The sequence below is a fragment of the Phyllostomus hastatus genome, unplaced genomic scaffold (genome assembly GCF_019186645.2).
Source record: "Phyllostomus hastatus isolate PE091 unplaced genomic scaffold, TTU_PhHast_1.1 phas_contig_29, whole genome shotgun sequence".
NCBI lineage: Eukaryota > Metazoa > Chordata > Mammalia > Chiroptera > Phyllostomidae > Phyllostomus > Phyllostomus hastatus.
Genome location: NW_025333835.1, coordinates 19,893,471 through 19,916,537, shown reverse-complemented (window position 1 = coordinate 19,916,537; position 23,067 = coordinate 19,893,471). Strand labels below are relative to the sequence as shown.

At 37.0% G+C, this 23,067-nt stretch overlaps 1 pseudogene; it reads right to left on the bottom strand.

The window, feature by feature from the left end:
* Positions 1 to 20,308: 20,308 nt before the first annotated feature.
* Positions 20,309 to 20,451, bottom strand: LOC123818966 (annotated as a pseudogene).
* Positions 20,452 to 23,067: the final 2,616 nt, after the last annotated feature.

Below are 23,067 nucleotides of genomic sequence, written 5' to 3'. Positions count from 1 at the left end.
GGCACATGACTTCCTTTTTTCCAGCATGTTCACATTGTATAGGCGACTGGGAACCACTTGGCCTTTCTTCCTTCTTGGTTATTAGATCAGCCATCCCAATATTTCTGGTATCCCAGTGCCCATGCACAAGTAACCCTTAATTTATTCAATAGTTCCAAAGCTCAAGGGTAATGAGTGGTGCTGGCAATTCAGAAAGACTAAAGTGCTTCCTTCCAGTGAAAAGGTTAGTACAATACAATAAGATATTTTGAGAGAGAGAGAGCACATTCACATAACTCTCATTACAGTATGTTGTTATAATTGTTCTATTTACTATTAATGATTATTAATCTCTTATTGTGCTAAAATTATACATTAAACTTTATATCAGATATATATACACACATGTATATAGAAATATATGAAAAAAACAGAGTATATATAGGATTTGGTGCTATCCTTGGTTTTAGGAGTCCAATGGAGGACTTGGAATGTATTCCCAGTCTATAAGAGAGGACCACATTTTTTTTTTTGGCACAGACCTCCTAAAACCCTTAGAACTTCCTAAGTTATGACAGTGATAAAGCTGTCTCTTGTTATATTAATGAGATGCATTCTGGAACACATCTAAAGTTTGGGAGCTGGTTGGCAGGTGAAGTAACAATGTGATTGGAGGGTTGAAACATTCTATTTTACTCTCCTAATCATTAGGGAAGGGAGAGGGCTTGGAGATCTAATCAATCACCAATGGCTAAAGATTTAACCAATCATGCCAATATAATGAAGGACAGGACTAGCAGAGTTTCCAGGATGGTGAACACATGGAGATACATAGAGAGCATGAAAGCTTCACAGCCTTGTGTGTACTTTGCCCTACGCATCTCCTCATCTGACCGTTCCTCAGTTATAGCCTTTCAAATGTGCTAAGTAAAATGTTTCTCTGAGTTCCGTGAGCCAGTGGAGCAAACTAATCATCATGGGACCTCCTAGTCTATAGCCGATGATAGGTAATAAGCACAGGGGACAACATGGAACTGTGACATTTAAAGTTTGTAGGGGTCAGGGAGGACAGTCTTGTCCAGACTGAGTCCTCATTCTATGGGATTTGATGCTATCTTCAGGTATAGAGTGTCAGACTTGAATCTGAGTGTAGGGCAACTGATGTCAGGGAACTGGTGGTGTGAGGAAAATCCCACATGCTCATGAAGGAATTGAGTGACCAGAACCTTTAAGTATAGATATTAACATTTAAATTTAAATGAAGGAACATTATATAAAATTTAAAGTTTGGTTCTTCAGTTTGCACTGGCCACATGCTAGGTGCTCAAGGAACACAAGCAGCTATTGACTACCCCATGGAAGAGTGATGATTTTGAGCAAATGTAAAAGGGAAAACAGAAAATGTGGTACGGGATCTGATGTGGTGGAAAGGAAAATGGACTTCAGCAGTGTTGAAGCCAGGTGTTCTGGCTTGGGTGATTTAGTGTAAGGTAGAGTCTTCCAGTGACATGGGGAATGCAGCAGAAGGAGGTGAGTGAGGGTAAGGGAGACCAGAATGCTAGTAAATCAAATGGTGAATGTAATTGTGAAACAAAGGTTTTCCAGCACGTAATCTTTTAATTTCAATTCAAATTATAGTAAGTGCATTCGAACTTCCTAACACATTTCTGAAAGCTTGGAATCAATAAACTATTGTTTAAGGAATAAAATAATTTAGTTGCCATTGTATTGCATCATTCAAAGACTAAAAATTTCCATGTACTACTCTATTTAAAAAATGTGAAAGTTATGAATATTTTTGGCTTCCCATCTGCCTAATTATTATTCCTTTCTATTCCTCATACTAGAATATTTTCTCCCACTTTTCCATAAATCTTTACTTCATAAGAATAATAGTGTATGATCCTAAATCCTCAAGGATATTCTAAAACACAGTAGTGCATTTATAGCTATACTGTATCTGTCATAAATAATTTCTGGGCATCTACCTACTTTTAAGGGTCAACTTACCAAAATGAATATACTTCCAAATCAGCCAGCCTAATTTGTAGAAAGAGAAAAGTATATTAAGCAGTTCATGTATTATTTTAATGACAGGTCTAGATTTTATTAATTGTAATCATATAATTAAAAAATTAAAAAGAGAATTAATATTCACTGATAGTTGTATATGCAGACACTTTAAAAAGGTTATAATAATAAAACCTAGTAACAAATATATGTATTGTGGCTCCCATTTCCAAGAGAAGAAACTAAGATTTGGATGAAATGATAGAACCCAGACCTATGTGACATCAAAGTTCGTTCAGTATTTTTTGTTTTTTGTTTTGTTGATTGTTTTTTCTTCTTAATAAGTTTTTACTTCTAGAATTGTTTCAGATTTGCAGAAAAATTTTAAAGTTAGTACGGAGTTCTCATTAGTATACATACTATCTTATGTTGCTAGAGTATTTTTGTCATAATTAATGAACCAATATTGATACATTATTATTAACTAAAGTTCATGCTTTATTCAGATTTCTTAGTTTGAATCTAATGTCCTTTTCTGTTCCAGGATCCCATCCAGGTAAACATATTACATTTAAATTGTGTCAAAGATAAAGCAGAGTTAGACAGTAGTTAAATGAAATAAAATGGACTGCATTCAGGAGCTATTGCCATAGGGAAAAGACACCCCAGTATAGAACTGGGATCAGTTCTGAAGAGAGTATGACAAGTGCGAATTTAGAGCCAACAGACAAGGTCTGTGGATGGAGAATTGCTGAGGGGAAACTTCAGGGGAAATTCTTGTTTAATGGAGCTTACAGGATTCTTGTTAGGGGTAGGGGAAGGTAATCAGATATCCTTGTGGGGTTGGCGGAGACGAGGAATTTGATCAGATATTAAGAGTGATCAGATTTGGAGGGTGAAGGTTTCCTCTAGTTGACTAGCAATATTCTTTCTATAACTGGGTGATGCAGGCTTGACAGGGCCAGATACCAAGGTCGAGGCCTAGAGTGTTTGGAGGAGCTTGACTAGAGTTAGGTCTAAGAGAACACCTTGTAATTCTCATGAATCCTGCTATGTCAGTTTCTCAGGCTTTCCTTGTTTTGACAGTTTTGAGGAATACTGATCAGGTGTTTTGTAGAATGTATCTTAGTCTGAGGTGTTCTGATGTTTCTCATTATTAGACCTGGGTTAAGGGATTTTGTAAAGTACCATTTTCATTACAGCATATCAAGGGAGCATGGTATCAGCATGACTTACCACTGTCAATGTTGACCTTAATTACTTGTCCCATGGAGGTTCTGTCAGGTTTCTCTACTGTAAAGTCACTTCTTTTGCCTTTTCCATATTGTAATCTTTGGAAGAAAGTCATTATGCAGCAGCCACAATTCATTAGTAGGGGGTTAGGCTTTATCTTCTTAGGGTAGGGTGTCCACATAAATTATGTGACATTTTTCTACATGGAAGATTTGTCTATTCCCTCCTTCATTTGTGTACTCCATCATTTTATTATTGGTAGTCTAGTCCATGGATATGTATTTCAAATTTTGGGTTGTAATCCAATACTACTTTTTTTTTCTTCTCAAACTGCTCCAGCTCAGGCAACTGGGAGCTCTTTTAGTAGATCCTTGAGTCCTGTTGACAGATCTGAATCATTGCCTGTGTGTGTGTGTGTGTGTGTGTGTGTGTGTGTGTGTGTGTTTAGCACATTCTTATTTTCTGATGCAATGAGGTGTCTCGGGTTGGTTCATCTTGTTTCCTAATGCAGTCATAAAGTCAGCCCTCTCTCCAAGAAGTTCTGGTTCCTGTTATTGAAAAATGGTATAAAAAGATCCATCTGTGTTCTAGGTGTACTTAATATAGTTAAGGCACCTCCAGGCCCTTTCAGCTGACAGAGCAAGAAAATATATGTGTGTATACAAACAGTGCATATATACATAATCATAAATACTTTCATATGAAATAAAATTTGTATGTGTGTTAAGATAAACATGAGCTCACACTCACATGTCTAACTCTAATCTGTCAGCACAGGGATGTTTCTGGGTTGCTTCCTTTACTTATCTCCCACTCTAGTGGTGACGAATCTACTCCTACTACCTGTTGTCCACTCACTCATCGTTTCTTTTTCTTGTGTACTTGTATAGTAGCTTCAGAATTACTAGCCTGTACATAACACTCAAGTTTATCAATTTCCAGAATTATGTTGATTATTCTAACAGGTGTGCAATGATATCTCACTGTCATTTTAATTTGCATTTTCCTCATGACAGGCAAACTAGTCAAAATTCAAGTTTTTTATGAGGAAAAATAGAGCATGGTCATTTCCTTCTTTTGAACATTAAGGATAATTGACGTTTGATTTTACACTATTTTAGTGTTTCAGATGTAAGTAGTTGCTGTGTTTTACTGTTGATAAGCGCTGCCTCTGTAAGTGCACAGGCTCACACTTGTACAGGGAGAAAAGTTCTTTTCTACCCCAAATTTTAAAATAAGTTAAAATGTTCAGGCCTCACATTGGTGTTTGAATTTCAGGTAAAACAAATTTAAATGGATATTTTTATTTTATTAATTTAATTTTATAAAAGTTGTTAAATGATGGCAAATGACTGACTAGAGATGTCAACATAGTTTCTTATATGGCCCATATTCTAGTAACTTTAAACTTAATGTGATAAAACCAAAGCACAAGACCTGCTTTCACTTTCAGTAGAAGAGAATATTTTCTATTTAAATACATAGTCATCATTAAAATTAAGCAACAGATGGGCATCCTATGGAAACATTATGAGCTCTGGAACCCAGTAAGTCACCCTAGTGCTGGGTTATTGGCACTAAATCTGTCAAGAAAGTTAAATCCAACTTACAGTTAAAGATCAAATGACTGCTTATTTATAGCTTTACCTGCCTGTTCTGCTCCAGCTAACAGGAATGGTAGAACTCTACTCATTGGTAGTCATGCAAAATCAACTTGCATTTTATTTTTTTTAAAATTTGCAGTTGCAAAAGTTATCATTAAATTCACATGATCAATTGAATGGTTTGGATAGAGAGGATGAGTACTGTTTTATTACAAAATAGTTTAAAAAGAGGCTTCAAGGATTGTGTCAAAATATATCTTTACAGAAGAAAGAACATAGCAATGAAGAGGTGATGATGGTTGCTCCATATTTACCCAATTAAATAAAGCAGTCTGATACCCAATTCTGATTCCTTATGTATTTTCCCAACTATATCTCATCACCTCCTCATATAAAGAGAAGTCTAAAGAAAAATCTACACTGTAATCAGAATAAATTAAAAAATATCAGCTGCTTAGTAATTATATCAAATATTTCCAAATGCAAATATAGAGGACTATTCTGGAGGTCATTTTTTGGAAGCCTCTTCTATAATAAACAAAAAAAAATTAACTCTTTTTTATACTTCCTATATTTAATACAAAGCACTTTTCTAATTAATGTATATATAGTAAAAATTATATATGGACAATGACATGTGTTTGACTGACATTTGAAAATCTTTCAAGATAATAGAAACCAAATGTGGTTACTAGAATTAACTCAGATAGTCTGACCTTCTGAGTTGGGCAATAGTTAAGGTGAAACAGCACAGAATTTGAAAAAAAGAATAATGTTGAATGCAACTTGAGTTATTTTATCCTCTTGAACTGAACTGACTTAGCTCCTCTGTAGTTATAATTTTTCAATAGTACAATGGACTATCAACAAAAATCAGTAGAAAATCATGATATTATAAGAAAAAAAATAGCAACAGGATCTGAGTCTGTGGATTGCCATTGTATTTGTTTTTTGTTGTTGCTGTTTTATTTTGTTTTGTTTTTAATTGATCATTCTTTTACTTTGTCTTTGTATGATAACCATTCATTCTGACTGACAATCATTCCTCCAGTAAAGCACTGAAATCTCCCAAAAGTATTGTATAGTGAAAAAAAAGATATGTTCTCTCATCATTTTATACCCCCAGTTTTGGGCATAAATCCCGACACTTAGCCTGTGCTCCATCAATATTAGACAGCAGCCCTAAAAACCTGGTATTGAGACCAGTCCTGTAGTCCTTACTCTTAAAATCACCATCTGTGTGATTAAACATACATCTTAAATTATTTGAATTTCAACTTTGTTAGCTATAAAGTGATCTTTCAAATACATTTAAAGCCTAATACTTTAATATTATATCAGTTTTCATCTCAATTTGTACTCACGGAGAAACAATTTCATTCATCACCAAAAGTATTGTACATGTCACTTTCAATGTGACATTTCTAAAATTTGAGATCAAGAATATGTCTTTGATTAATGAGGCCATATTGATATCATTTATAGAAATGAAAGGACACTGATACAGAATAAATTTTGAAGAAATCACTGGGGTCCAAATAATTTAGAGTGATTTTTTTTTACCTCTGGGTATTACAGGATTCTTCAAATTTTAGCAGTTATTGACAGCCACAAATAGTCCTTCTGTAATTTTAGGAAATTTAATTGTGAAACCTAGAAAGAAAAGGAAAAAAAACACATTTTTTCACTGGTTTTAAGCACTTAAATTTGTCCATGATGCATACAAATGAATGAAATATCTGGATTACATTTTCAACAGATAGTGAGATCATATCAAGATAAAGGAGCAATTTCCATAAAATGTTCCCTTTTTGCAGCTTACTTGTTTTATTTAAGATTTTGTTTAGTGTCTCTCTTTGGTTTTGTTTCAAGGGCATTTACTGGTTCTTGATATTTCTATCTTGCCATTTTTCTATGCACATCATACTAGCTAGCTACCACATGGTGATAATGTTTATGAGACTATTAAATGTTGATGAAAACATAGCATATTTTAATGCCAAAATATGATGTCTATCAATTTTTCTTCAGCTGTAGTTAAGTGTGTGTTTCAGATTGCCTTGACTGAAATCCCAGGTCTGTCCTTAATAGCTGGCCATACCTGGGACCTCAATTTTTTTTGTAAAATTATACTAATAATCAATATTAACACATCATTTATTGTGAGTATTAAATGAGTCAAAATGTATAAATTTAGTAGTAAAAATCTCAAAGCACTGATTATAAGTATAATAAGAAGAAGAAGACATAATAAGAAATGTGAATTCTTATTTGATGAATGCTTAAATACTGAACTATGAATAAAAAGTAGCAAAATTACTTCACTAGAATAGCGCAAAAATATTTTAAAATATTATTTATTTGCATTTTCTTACATGCTTGAGTCCTAATGTCTTAATGTTGGCACACATTATCCTGTACTGCGTATAGAATACCAAAGAAGAAAAATGGATTGTCCTAAAACTGTAGCCAAAATTTTGTTAGGTAGAACATTGCTGTGATAAGAATCCTGTGTCCTTATAAAATCCATATGTCCAATTCTAATGGAAGGTGATTAAGGTCATGAGGGAGGAACCCTCATAAATTGGATTAGTGATTTTTTGTGAATAGTTCATTTTCATTGTATTTTTTCAATTACCATTTATCCCACCATACCCTCTTCCAACCTCCCCCCACCCGCTGTGTTAGTACCTTCTTAAAAGAGTCTTTAGAGAGATCCCTTTCCCCTTCCATCCTGTGAGGATAAAAGGAGATGTCTGCAACCCAAAATAGGGCCCTTACCCCATCAAACTGATACTCTAATCTTGCACCTCCAACTGCCAGAATTGTAAGAAATGAATTTCTGTTCTTTATAAGAAGGCTACCCAGTCTGTGGTATTCTGTTATAGCAGGCCAATTGAACTGAAACAAAAGTGTTTAATTTGGGCTGTTAACAGTTTCAGCTGGAGGCTGGGCAATCTCCCCAACCAAGAAGAAATCATGGGATCTGGAATAATTGACGTAGAGGTACAATGGATCAGAAATAAGGACTATTACTCGTAGAGTACACAGCCAAATAATTCTGCAAGCATTCAACATGCAGCTCAGTTTCCACGTGTGGTAAAATAGGAAGACTGGGACATGGTTGGGTGTCCTGGGCGTTACTTGTGTTTAGGGGTTGGGACTGGATCTGGGTTCATGTGCCAACCAACATTTATACCAAGGTCAGTAGGGCACAGGTGTTCTTTTATCTACTTTCCCTGATGTGTGGCAAAAGAGCAGTGGTGTGAGTGGGGTCTGAAAGCTGTCAGCAGTCAAACATCAAAAATGGAGTCCCCCACACTCATACAGAGAACACACTGAGGGCTGCCATATGGGAGCCCATGGGAGGGGCTCCCATGGGAGGGCTCCCATATGGGAATGCAGGAATGAGAAAAAAAGTAAAGGGAGTAAGAGTACAAGTTGGTAGTTACAAAATAGTAAAGGGGATGTAAAGTATAGTACAGGGAATGCAGTCCATAATATTGCAATAACTGTATGGCACCAGGTGAGCACAGGTAGGATAGCTTTGTAAGTTATGTGAGTCTAACCTCTGTGTTGTACACCTGAAATTAAGATAAAATAATGCTGAATGTCAACTGGAGTTTAAAAAATAAAATAAAATAAAAAAGAGTCCAACTGTATTCCAAACCAGCACCAAGAATATTTTGTTCTTTATCAAGAGAAAATATGGAATGAGTCCTGGGCAAGAAGAACTGGTGGAGAAGCAAAAATCAGAGAGTCTATGGTGATACTTCAAGAAGTGGATCTGTAATAAAGGCATGGCTATCTTTAAAGTTAATAAAATAAACATAAATGGCAAAATATGTTCCACCTAGCAGACTGGCCAAGAAAAATTAATCAAACAAAAAGATGCAAGTCCTACATTATTTGGGGTGAGGTAGAGAATAGATACTTGATAAAATTATTATTGAGTTTTCTCTATAACAGCAGTAGCAAGTTATAAAATTTAAAAATATTTTAGTTGGCAGAAAATAAAATATATATTAACAAAAGGTGACAAATTCTTCTAACGTTAAGCCAACATACAGAGGAACAAGCACAGACTTCTGGACAAATAGTGAGACTTCTTGTTTCTGGAGGAGAAGACTTAAATAATAAAAGTATAGACTATCTCAGCATTATGTAAATACATAAATCTATTTTAATAAAAATCTAGTAAAGGTATGAACATAACTTAAAATTTGGCAAAATCAATTATAACTAAATTTCAAGTAACATAAAAGCATCACCTCATTTGGTGTTTTATCATATAGAAATAAAATCATGTAATAATAATAAAGTAAATAATAATAAATTAATCATACAATAAAATAAAAATAATATGGTCAAGGATATATAGGAATAATTTCACTTTTGAAAAAAATCTTGAAAACAATATGAATATCTTGTAGAAGGAGGGTTGGATAAAGAGTGGTATACCCACCCTGGAAAGTTAAGCAGTTGACATGGAATGACTTAGTCAATGGAATGACTTAGAGATTTACATGCGGGCAGGGGTTGTGTACAACTTTAAATAAGGAACATTAAATTTCAAGGCATTGTTTGTAATGTGCTGTCATAGTTTTAAATAAATAAGTACAAAATTCATATATATTTAAATTTTTGTAAACATGGAAAAATATAAGTGGCCATCCTTTGTAACAGCTATCCCCTTAACTATTGGATTATTTATTTGTTCTAGAACACAAGCAAATGAACTTATCAAAATAGATGTGAGTGTGAAAGTTTACATTAAACTACTACAGCTGTTGGTTTAACTACCCAAAGGAGTTACTCTCAGCCTTTTTATTCAAGTTATTGACAGTCATACTTTCTTCATGAAAATAAAAGTATAATTTTTCATCACTAAAAGTCCCTAAATCATTTCAAAATGTAATTGTCAAGAAGGGGTTAAGCAAAAATTCTCCCTTGTAGCTACAGAAAAATAAATTGATTATTGTAAATGTGGTAATTATAATAATTTGAAGCTCAAATTAAAGGGAGTAACACAGACTAATTTATTTGATATGTTTATAATAGTCTTTTAGATACTTTTACTGAGAATCAAAACTAAGCCTATTACTTTTGTTTTACTACCCAAGCAGACTTAGAAAAATATAAAATAAAGTGATTTGGAGGAGGTTTTTGTCAAAATAAATCTTAGCAATTTACACAGCAACCTCAGTACATTAAAAACAGTATTTCACATTATTGTTCTTCCAAATTTTCTCTTGAAAAATATCATGTTATAACATAATTGATGTCTAATTTTAACACCTGTACTTATAGCATCTTGTCAAAACAGCACAGGTTTAGAAATTTGAATTGAGTAAAGATATTTCAGTATCTGATTACTAAAACTTTTCACAAAATTTTACTTTTAATTTCTTACTACACATTACAAGTTATTTGTGAGGCATGTACATATGAAGCAATATATCATTGTGTGAACTGACAGTACTAATATTATATTTATTTTTCAAAAAATTTACATAAGGGGGAAGGGTTTTTAGGAACAATTATAAAGGACACATAGACAAAACCAAGGGGGGTGCGGGGGGAGTGTCGGGGGTAAATGCAGATGACTGTAATTAAACAGCAATAAAATAACTTTAAAAAAAAGGAAGAAAAGAAAAATGGAATAAATAAGCAAATAAATAAATATATTAATTAAAGGCTAAAAGAAATTTGCATAATAGTACATTGTAACTCTATTGGTTTTTGTGTTTAAAGATTTGGCAGATGAAATCAAGTGAATAGGTACGGTACCAAAAATAAAATTGGGTGTTTATCATAAATTCAGAAAGATACTGAATACCACATTGGCAACTTTGAGAATTTTATTACTTATAACACAATTACGTGGCTCTTCAGGTTATTTCTATGTTATATTATTTTTAAATTATTGTTCAATTACAGTTGTCCCACTGCCGCGGCCAGCGAGGCAGTGGGTTCGAGACGCGCAGTGACGGACTGAAAAGAGAGAGCGACCAGTTGCTCTGGTGGCAAAAGGCAAGTTTATTGAAAACTCTTGTCATTATATAGTGAAATGTTCTAAAAATAGAATGCTTGCTACACGAAGAGAGTCTTTGTTCAAGAAAGTTTACACACCCCTCCAGGTCACGTACAGAACATCCCGAGACATGACGAACATTCTGGTTTAGATTAACTCCAAGGACACGACGCATCGCCTCAAGGCTCCGGCACCTCCCTGTCCTTCTCTTGGGCACAATCCGATAGCAAACAAGGCCGGGGTGATGTCAGGTCACCTCCCCCGAGGCCAAGGAACAGGCCCAAGCATCATTCTCACAATGCAGGACCCTAACTCTTGACCCCTTCCTGGGGGCTTGGTTCCCCACATCTCCCCCTTTCTTGTTTAGGACAATTAAGGCAGATATTCCTGCAATGAGCATTCCTACGAACCGTTTTGTGCGGGCCAACATTAAGTCATTAACCTTTTTGGATGATAGCAAAACCAGGGTCCTCATACCAAGGGGGTGGAAAGGTTAACAGGTACAAAGGCAAAAGAAGGTTGTTTCAATACAGCAAATGAACTAACATTCATAGATAGATTAAGGCAGTTAGTTAGATAGCACTGATCACAGGTTAGGTTATATACAGTATTATGAGAGACCTGCAAGTCTCCAGCAATGAACGCGAAAAGGGTCGGGTACACAAGCTATCACAGAAACATTCTTCTGATTTCCAGACCAAGAGATGGCGTCCTGAGCTCCTATGTGCATCCACTGGACCGCTCTCTTTGCTACGGTAATATACTGAAGAGAGGCCACAGCTTTCCACAACATAGTCTGATAGGTTCTATTGTTTTTGGTCCAAATTCCGTAGAGAAGATTTTGAGGCCGCAACGAGCCGTTGCGAAAGTCACTCCAGTCACAAACCCCTTGGTCGCAAACTGTTTGATTGAGATGGCAAATCCTCCAGGCCGGTCCCCATTGGCTGGGCGATGGGGTCCGACTTCTGCAAGTTGGAATGTCAGCAGGGGGAGTTCCTACGCCAATCGTGGCGGAGGTATTGTTGCGTTTCAAATACAGCATATCAACACCCCAGTGAGTCCCATTACTAAAGTCACTGTCCCAGTCCTCATACCTCTGAATAAGAGTACAGTTTGCCAGAGAGGTGGAGAAGCAAAGCGGCTGCGTCGTAGATATGCCTGAATAATTGACCATCGCACTCACTGGTATCACGTGTCCGACGGAAGGGGTGCCCAGTACCTGGGTGTTGTTGACATAAACTGGAATGAACTCGTTGTCTTCCCCAAGTGACTGGGTGCATGACGAACACAGCGTTCAGGCAGCCAACGAGGAGTCTCAGCGTCTGTAGGAAAAACACACACATACCCTCTTCCCCATATTAATACTGGGTCTGGGCCATGGCGTGACCCGTCAATGGGATCTCTCCAATAAACTTGTGGGTATTGACTCATACGTGGGCTCCAATGGCGGTCAGCTGCAGAGCGCCCCTCGGTATCTAGAGTGAGGAAATTTAAAACGAAAAGAGAATGGGCTAACAGTAACTTCGGGGACCGAGGATCATACCATCTCCCCCCTTTTAGTTTAGTAAGCTGGTGTTTCAAAGTAAGATGGGCACGTTCAACAAGTCCTTGGCCCTGTGGATTATAAGGGATACCGGTTTTGTGAATAATTCGAAAAGAGAGACAAAAAATTGTGAAAAGTACGGCTGGCATAGGCGGGAGCATTATCAGTTTTCAGTACACGAGGGGTTCCTAAAATGGCAAAACAGGAAAGGAGGTGAAGAATAACGTTACGGGTATTTTCGCGGGAAGAGCTGTAGCGCATAAAAAAATGAGAACAGGTGTCAATCGTAACATGCAAATATTGAAGTTTTCCGAAGGAGGGAAGGTGGGTTACATCCATCTGCCAGAGATCGTTAGGGGCGAAGGCCCCTAGGGTTGACGCCAAAATGAGGAACAGGGGATAAGGGAGCACAGGAAGAGCATGACTTGACAATCTGTCGTGCGGCATCCCTTGGTCAAGCGGAATTGATATCGTAACGAGCGGGCTGACTGATGGTGAAGGGCATGAGAATCCGTAGCTTGCTGTACCTGTGATAGATAGACTTGTGTATGAAGATCAGCAAAATGATTACCTTGCGCAAGAGGACCAGGGAGTCGGGAGTGACCTCGAATATGTCCGACAAAACAAGGGGAAGAACGAGATTGAAGGAGGGATTGAATTGTAAGGAATAATTGGAAAATAGTAGGGTTGTGAGTATGGATCAGAGGGACTGTTTCAAGGACAGATAAGGCACGAACGATATATTGACTGTCAGTGTAAAGATTGATTGCCTGCTGAAAAAGCTCTAACGCGCGGGACACTGCATAGAGCTCAACTTCCTGTGCAGATGAAAAGGAGGTGGACCATACAAAAGTTTTATCAGGAGTAACTAAAGATGCTCTGCCATTAGAGGAGCCGTCGGTGAAGAGAGAAATGGCTCCTGCGATGGGGTCACTGACGACAACCTTAGGAAAAATGAAAGAGGCAACGTGCGCGAACTGTAGAATCTTGTCATGCGGGAGGTGATGAGCTATTTCACCTGCAAACCCTTCAAAAGGCAAGAGCAAAGGAGTCATTAAAATTCATCAACCAAGAATATTGCTCTGCAGTATAGGGGATAATAATTGTGGGAGGATCCCTGCCTAGGACTTGTATAGATAATTTACGGCCTTGCTGAACGCGCTCCGCCACCAGGGTAGGGTAGGAAAGAAGGGCTTTCCGCGGGGTGGCAGAGCCATGGAGCCATTGCAAAATACCCTGTTGGTAGAGAACGCCTGTTGGTGTCAGCGAGGTGGGAATGATAATTAACTGCCAGGGCCGAGCGCGGCGACGGTCTCGGCTTCCTCGGCCCCGGGATGCGGCGAGCGCTGCTGCCGGGGGGCTGTAACACTCGGGAGGGCGGGCCCCCGCCCGACCCCCCCGCGAGGGGGGGGAACGAGACGGGGCCCCCCCGAGCCACCTTCCCCGCCGGCCTTCCCAGCCGTCCCGGAGCCGGTCGCGGCGCACCGCCGCGGCGGAAATGCGCCCGGCGGCGGCCGGTCCCCCCGCGACCCCAACCCCGGCCCCGCCCGCCCGGCCCCACGCACCCGCCGGGTGGCGGGGGAGGGGAAGGGCGGGGGAGGGACCCGGGAGGCACGGGGAAGCGGGAAAGATCCGCCGGGCCGCCGGCACGGCCGGACCCGCCGCCGGGTTGAATCCTCCCGGGCGGACTGCGCGGACCCCACCCGTTTACTTCTTAATGGTTTCACGCCCTCTTGAACTCGCTCATCCCTTAATTCTTTAAGCACAGACAATAATTCTTTCAGGGTTGGATCCGCCTCGCCGGCCGGCTTCTTATCCTCAGCCGAGGCGAGGAACACCTCCTGAGGGGGGTGATACGATGCTGTCTGCTCAGCAAGGTCCCCCCAATCAACTTCTGCTGGATCGGGAGCCCGCGATTTCTCCGATAAGTTCACTTCTGACTGATCATAGTTCGGCGGTTCCCATTTTAGGGGGGGTGCGGTCGGCGGAGGTGGAGGGGAATATAGATTCTCCGCCGAGCGAGCAGCACGGAGACTGCCCCGCGTGCTGCGCTCCCACTTGGCAAGCTCAGAATCCCCCCTTAAGCAGTCTCGAACAAGAGACCAAAGAGAGAACGCATCTACAGGTGTCTTCTCAGGACCATTAGTCTGATAATGTTCTCTGATGCGCTCCCCCCACTTTCTTCCACGTATCTATATTTATAGTCCCTTCTTCCGGGAAACCACGGGCAGATCTGCTGAATGAAATCTACAAAGTGATGGATTTGCCCTTTCGACGTGGAAATTCCCCGTCCCCTCAATAGTGAACATAATACCTGCTCAAAAAGTTCCCTCTCAGTAGAAAGTGAAACCCCCATTTTTATTAGCTCTCTTCGTCTGCTCCCTGCTACTTCCGTTTTTCTTTTTGTTTCAGTATACTTACTGGGCCCCCTGTAGCAGCGGTCCTGTCAGGCTCTGCTGTCGTCAATCTCAGGACTCTGGTGGTCCCCCGAAGACCTCTGGTTCCGGTCCCTTGTTCGGGCGCCACTTGCCGCGGCCAGCGAGGCAGTGGGTTCGAGACGCGCAGTGACGGACTGAAAAGAGAGAGCGACCAGTTGCTCTGGTGGCAAAAGGCAAGTTTATTGAAAACTCTTGTCATTATATAGTGAAATGTTCTAAAAATAGAATGCTTGCTACACGAAGAGAGTCTTTGTTCAAGAAAGTTTACACACCCCTCCAGGTCACGTACAGAACATCCCGAGACATGACGAACATTCTGGTTTAGATTAACTCCAAGGACACGACGCATCGCCTCAAGGCTCCGGCACCTCCCTGTCCTTCTCTTGGGCACAATCCGATAGCAAACAAGGCCGGGGTGATGTCAGGTCACCTCCCCGAGGCCAAGGAACAGGCCCAAGCATCATTCTCACAATGCAGGACCCTAACTCTTGACCCCTTCCTGGGGGCTTGGTTCCCCACATCCCACCTTTTTCTAGTTGCTCTCCCTTGTCCCACCCAACCTGCCACAGTCAATCCCCAACCTACGATATGTGCCAATGAGTCCTCTATTCATGTTCCTTGACTTGCCCCTTCCCCTTCTCTTCCTTAACTAACTCTCTCTCCCCTCCCTTCTAGTCACTGTCCATTTTTTCTTTACTCCCATATCTCTGGTTCTTTTTTGCTCACTTGTTTGTTTTGTTGATTAGATTTCACTTATAGGTCAGATCATACGGTATTTGGCTTTTGCTGCTTGGCCTATTTCACTTAGCATAATGCTCTCCAGTTCCATCCATGCTGTTGTGAAGGGTAGGAGCTCTTTTTTTCTTTCTTCTGTGTAGTATCCATTGTGTAAAATACACCACAGTTTTTTGATCCACTCATTTACTGATGGGTACTTAAGCTGTTCCAGCACTTGGCTATTGTAAATAATGCTGCTATGAACATTGGGGTACATAGGTGTTTTTGAATTGGTGTTTCAGAATTCTTAGGGTATAATCCCAGCAGTGGGATTGCTAGGTCAAAAGGCAGTTCTATCTTTAGTATTTTGAGGAAATCCCATGCTGTTTTCCACAGTGGCTGCACCAGTCTGCATTCCTACCAATTGTGCACTAAGGTTTCTTTTCTCCGCAATCTCTCTAGCACTTGTTTGTTGATTTCTTAATGATGACTATTCTGACCGGTGTGAAGTGGCATCTCATTGGTTTTAATTTGCATCTCTCTGATAGTCAGTGTCCTTGTGCATTTTTTCATGTGTCTCTGGGCCCTCTGTAGGTCCTCCTTGGAAAACCTCCCTGTCTGTTCAGGTCCTTTGTCTATTTTTTAATTGGATTGTTTGTCTTCCTGATGTGGAGTCTTGTGAGTTCTTTATATATTTTAGGGATCAAACTCTTTTCCCATTATCATTGGCAAATATGTTTTCTCATACAGTTGGTTCCCTTTCCATTTTGTTGATGTTTTCTTTAGCCATGCAGAAGATTTTTTTAAAGGTATTGTTTTTGCAAATTTAATTTTTATTTTTAACTTTATTTTTATTGTTTACACAATTAGAGATGTCCCCATCAGCCCCCCCATCTTTGCCCACCTCCACCCAGCTCCTGGCACTATTGTCACTGTCTGCATACCATGCATACTTGTTCTTTAAATGATCCCTTCACTTTCTTTTATCGAGTCCCCTCTCCTCCCATCTATCTGACAGCTGAGTCTCTTGCATGTGTTCATGCCTTTATTTCTATTCAATATTGTTTGTAAGGTTTTTTTTTCATTAGATTCTACCTGTGAGATCGTATGGTATTTGTCTTTCTGACTGACTTATTCTCTTAGCAAAATACTCTCCAAGTCCATCCACGCTGTCACAAAAGGTAAGACTTTCTTCTTTTTTGAAAGTCTTACAGCCACACAGTATTCCATTGTATAAACATACCACAGAATTTTTTTTATCTACATGTCTACTGATCAGTAGTTGGACTATTTCCAGCTCTTGGCTATTGTAAATAAAGTTGCAATGGCCATAAGGGCACATATATTCTTTCAAATTGGTGTTTGGAAATTCTTTTTTTTTTTTAAGATTTTATTTATTTATTTTTAGAGAGGGAAGGGAGGGAGATAGAGAGAGAGAGAAACATCAGTGTACAGTTGCTGGGGGTCATGGCCTGCAACCCAGGCATGTACCCCGACTGGGAATCAAACCTGCGACACTTTGGTTTGCAGCCTGAGCTCAATCCACTGAGCTACGCCAGCCAGGGTAGACTTCTTAATATAAATTCCTAGGAGTGGGGTCACTGGGTCAAAATGCAGTTTTTATTATTTTTTTTTTTTTTTAGGGAATTCCATACTGTTTTCCTCAGTGGTTGTACCAGTTTGCATTCTCACCAACAGTGTACTCGGGTTCCCTTTTCTCTACTTCCTTGCCAGCACTTGTTTGTTGATTTGTTGATGATAACCCTTCTGGCAGTTGTGAGGTAATATCTCATTGTGGTTTTAATTTGCATTTCTTTGATGATTAGTGACACTGAGCATCTTTTTAATATGTCTATTGGACATGTGTATGTCCTCTTTGGAGAAGTGTCTATTCAGGTCCTTTGCCAATTTTTTAATTGGTTGTTTGTCTTCCTGGTGCTGAGTTTATAAGTTCTTTAAATATTTTGGATAATAGCCTTGTTTCAGATATTCTCCCTTTCATATATAAGTTGAACTGGAAAAATTTAGAAGTTTTTGATGTATATGTCCTCTCATTACATTTGCTCCATTTCTATTATATTTTTAGATAGAAGTTATGTAGAAAATCACATCAAATTAAAAAACAAAGATGATAGTCATCTTTTTGTGAAAGTTATTTTTGCCTTATAGTAGTCACATGCAATCCAACTTTTATCAATTTACTTAGAAATGAAATATTTTAAAATGTTGATAATGGGCCCTGGCTGGAGTAGCTAAGTGGACTGAGCTCAGGCTGCGAACCAAAGTGTCGCAGTTTGATTACCAGTCAGGGTACATGCCTGGGTTACAGGCCACGGCCCCCAGCAACCGCACATCGATGTTTCTCTCTCTCTTTCTCCCTCTCTTCCCTCTCTAAGAAATAAATAAATAAAATTTAAAAAAAAATGTTGATAATGGAATTTCTTATGAGTTCCTTTTATAAGTGTTTAGGGAATATGTAAATTTAGTCCTGAGGAACTTTTAAATATCTGCATTTTAGAATCCACAAAGGAAGGAGGTCATTTTCAAAAAGATCATACTTTTACATACCATAGAGAGGTGGTCAGTAGTGAGGGGTAAAGGAAATCAAATGTAGGGTGACAGAGGATGATTTGATTTGGGATGGTGGGCACAGAATGCAATATGAGGATTGTGTAGGTGTGTGCTTGAAACCTGTATTATTTGGTTAACCAGTGTCACTCCAGTAAATTTAATAGAAAGGGAAAAAAACTAAAGAAAGTTAGTTTTGGAAGAAAAGTTTCCAAGATATCAAATTCTAAACAATTATTTTATATTATAAAAAGGCAAAATGTGAATATATTTTCTCATGAATTCTGATTATTTTTTTTTACCTAATTGTTGTTAAAAACATGTTTGCATGAAATGAAAATGGCAATATAATGGCAATTATATTATTAAAATATAATTTTACAATGACAATAAATAAGTATATAAATAAATACCATACTTTTCCACTATCAGAATGTAATTTAAAGGTCTACAAAATTGAACAAAATATTCAGTGTTCTTTAAAATAATGGCACTAATGATTATAATTAATAACTTATTATGTAAGTGCATCCAGTTATAAAGATGAGTTAATGATACCATACGTGAATCAAAGCCACAAATGATTATTCTTTAATGTTCCATTATACAAAGTAATATATACTGAGATACATTATCTATGTATTTCTAACAGTATTGTTATACATATATGTGGACCTGCACTAAAAGGTCATATATTTTATTAAAAAATTAGCAACTTTTCTTAAATCTAAGCTAAAAAGAAATTATAGTTAGCATAGTCTTCATTGTTTTGTGTACATACAAAATATTTAAAAATATCTTTTAGTTGTATAGTAAAAAAGATATAAGAAAAACTAATGTATTGACTTGCTTTAGAAAATAACACTATTCTCTTTAAAATTCCCTTTGAGCTCATCCTAATCTCTCCTTTTTCACAGAAAACCTACCCTTCAAATTCTTCATATGTCATCTTCTTGCTTTTCTTCATAGTCTTGCTACATACATTTGCATCTGTAAATATCTATTGTTTCATTTTGCTTACTTTAAAAAATTTATATAAATACAATGAAGTCCTCTATTTTTCACAACTTTGTTTGTTCCCTTCAATGTTATTTGAAATCCATTAGCTGATGGCTTTTTAGATCACTGAGATTAATTCATATACTACTCTTCTAAATGATATTTCTAGATTATGACATATAGGATAAATTAATGTTCTATAATATATATTTTCACTTTCTGTTTATGCATGTTAGGCTGTTTCCATAGTTTTCTTATTCCTATTTCTGGAGTACATGTGCAATATTTTTTCTAGATTCTGTAACTACAGGTAAAAATGGCCAATATATTTATTAAAACTAATGATTCCTCCAAATGAATACACCCCATTATAGAGCATGCAGCTCTTTGTAGATGCTCCCGTTATTCCTCCTGTCACTGACACTTGATATCTGTCAGACATGCAAATACAAATAGTTTCTCACTGTGGATGTATTTTTCATTTCCTTGACTGTTAAGGTAAATTATGACATTAATATAAACTATCATATTTCCTTGATTATTAATGTAAATCCAAATATATGTGACTTATGACAAATGTAAATGATAAAATTATAACCAAAATCATTCTGATTTTCTCCTTTCCAAAAAATGTCATCATGTCTTTTAATCACTTTTTAACATGTTCCCTACAATTTAATTTTTTTACATATGGAATTTATTTATATGATCTAAATACTGATTCTCTTCTTGTTGCATGTGTTATAAACACTATTTATCAATTTGTAGCTTATCTTCAATCAAACCTATCAAGAGATTTTATGTATCTAAGTGAGTTTTAGCCACAATTATTTTGTTCTAGTTTACCTTTTTATGAAGATTTTAAAGTTTATTGTCAAAAAGTTGAATATAATTTCTTATAGTTATTTTGAAAAAAATTCTACAGTATTTTACTTTGGCTTCCTTTGACATTCTTCTTAATTTATTTGTTTGTGATGTCCTTTGTATTATTCATCAAGTCTCTGCACCTGTGGTTCTTTATTTCTCCAGGTGCTTTTTCCCCAACTTGTGATGTTTTTGATGTGTGTGTGTGTGTGTGTGTGTGTATGTGTGTGTGTACTGTGTATTCATGGATTTTGAAATATGTGGGATTGACCTGAGGTCTAATTGTGTTGATCTTTTTGTTTGTTTGTTCTTTTGCTGGAGCAGAGCAGTACCACAAATTACACAGTCCAGCTTCCCACATTTGGGGAAATCACATGGGTCTGCACACCCTGACTGCAATAGATAAGCCTCACCCTGGGTAAAGCACTTTCGATCATGGTATCTACCCTTCCAGGTAAGTACATGTGTTGGTTTCTTCTATGGTTGATTTTTAATTGATTCTAATCTGCCCTCTGGGGGCACTACCAGCCTGTTTGAGTGATTTCAGAGCATTCAAATACTGTCAATTCAGGCTACAAACCATGATTCCCCGTGTCCAGAGTTGTAAAGTTAATATATTATGAAATGTGGTAAACTATAACATGTAATTTTTGCTAGATAAATGATAAAATACATCTGAAAAATTTTAGGCTCTCTAAAGATTGGCCATCAAACATGCCTATCCAGAACTTGTTCTTAGATATTATTACATCTTATTAGAATAAAATTTAATTTGTTTTTGGATCTACACAAAGTGAAATGGGGAATCTACTATTAAAGTGCAAACCAAGTCCTCAAAATGGCTGTAAGTCACAAACTGTATTTTGAGTAATAATTAATATTCACCAAAAATCACAAGCTGTTCATGCCAATACTTTTTTTAAGTAACTTTTATTATATTGGCACAAATGAGAAGGGGCTCTACTGTTTTATGTGATTCATGCCTAAAAACAGTTTGTCTTGACTCAATGTAAAAGACATGCCTGTTGTCACATAATTACAAAAATCTTGAAACTATTTTTATATGAGTACACTAGCTGGGATAATCTAAGCATTATTATGGCTTACAGAATTGGATCTATGCCAGAAATGGCATTGCATGTTATTATTGTTTTCTATTTTAACTTATGCAATATTTCCATTCCTTTATTATCTCAAGCTTCTCTAGACTTTTGCTATTTTTCTTCAGGCACCAACACAGAGACAGATTTCTATGTAAAACACTGTTTAAAGTATTCTAGAAAGATATTAGTAATCACTATGTCACCCCTTAATATGAGATTTTAAATGTAATTTTTAACCTTTTCATTTTCTAAATTGTAGCTTGTCTTATTAAAAGCAGTTTTTCTCTTTCTTCTTTTCTCCATTAAAGTTCTTGTTTTTATTAAAAACAAAAAAAATTATATCAAATAATCCAGAGATTCTCATTCTGTACTTTCAAGATGTAACAGGAAAGTGATATTATCCCAAATGTTGACTGTGTATGGTCATTAATTATGCAAAATGACCCAGATGATCAGTTTCTTGTTGAAAACTGTAAAAGGAGAAAAGGTTCAGAATGTCATAAAAGTGAAAAAAGTATTTTCATGAATTCATTGACCTTTCCATTAATATCATAACAGTATAATCACTAAGGCTTTTTAAATTAGCAAGGTAGCTCAATACAAAGGGGTGGTGTGAGAAATCTCCAGGGCTTAGTTGCCAGAACAAGATCCTGACACTGAAAGTAAAAGGGTAAATGAGAATCATGTTTGGTGATGACCTTTAGGTCCCGCAGCTGCTTATCACATATCTTGTCTTTGTGCCTTCCTGTTGCACTTTAGCTCATTAGAATGGATTGTGTTCTATTTCAGATGTTAAGAATTTTTAGTTCCTAACCTTCACTGTTTAATGAATGGTAATATTTTTTTCTATTATTCTTAGTGTCTGAGGATAATAATACCAATTATGTGATTTAAAAAATATACACTAAGTAAAAAAAGTCTTGTAATTAAAAAACTAAAAGTAAAAATTAGATGATAAGAATTTAAAAAGTCATAAAAGTCTTAAAGTCCAATATAGAAGGAATTTTTGAGTAATAAAAAGAAAATATAAAATAAACTAGGATCTTATAACAAATATATTTCTTATAATGGACATTTAAATGCATTCTTGTATATCAAAATAGTTTTTTTACATATACTATATACCAAGAAAAAAAATTGCCCATTTTAATTGACACTATTATTGAGAATAGTTTAATAGTTCATCTCTTGCTCTCTCTACCCACAAGCAAGTAAGTAGTCATTCGGAACTATATTATTGAACTTCCAGTGTAAATGAATATATGTTTCATCCTTTTCAAAGGGAATTGTTAACATAACTTTATCTGTCTTGTCCAGTAAAGCTTTGTTATTTAGCATGGATATTTCTGTATTTCTGCAACTTTTATATGAAATGGGATAATGACAAAAATTTTTTAAAAGGTAAAGTCTGACAATAATATATTACAACTAGTGGTTTGAGCTCTTTGATTTTCATATTGTATATGTGTGTATATATAAAATAAACACAGACTCTATGCTCTTCATATGTGCTATGTATGGTCATTTAATTCTCTCAACAATTTATATGAGTTATGCATCACTTTTATCCTTACTTTACAAATGAAGGAACTGGAATAAGAAAACCTTGTCCCAAGAGGAAAAAAAAAGCTTACTTTGGTATGGAGGAACATGTAATTTTCCTTCCAGATCAGGACACTTTTGAGAGAGAAAGTACACTTGTAATAGAAAAAAAAGTATGTTCCGAAAGCATATTTTGTCTGTTCTAGGACATCCAGATGCATGGTCACATTCCATTAAGTACTAGGCAGAACTGGAACTGAAGCCCAAACATCTTGACAGCATTAACTTCATTCTTAAATTCTATTCTAACTGCCTCTGTACTGATGTCATTAATTTATGAATCACACTTGATGTTCTGTTCAGTCCAGTAGACACAACATGTACCAGTTACCAATGCCAGAAGGGAACTCCACCTACATAGAGGAAAACAAAG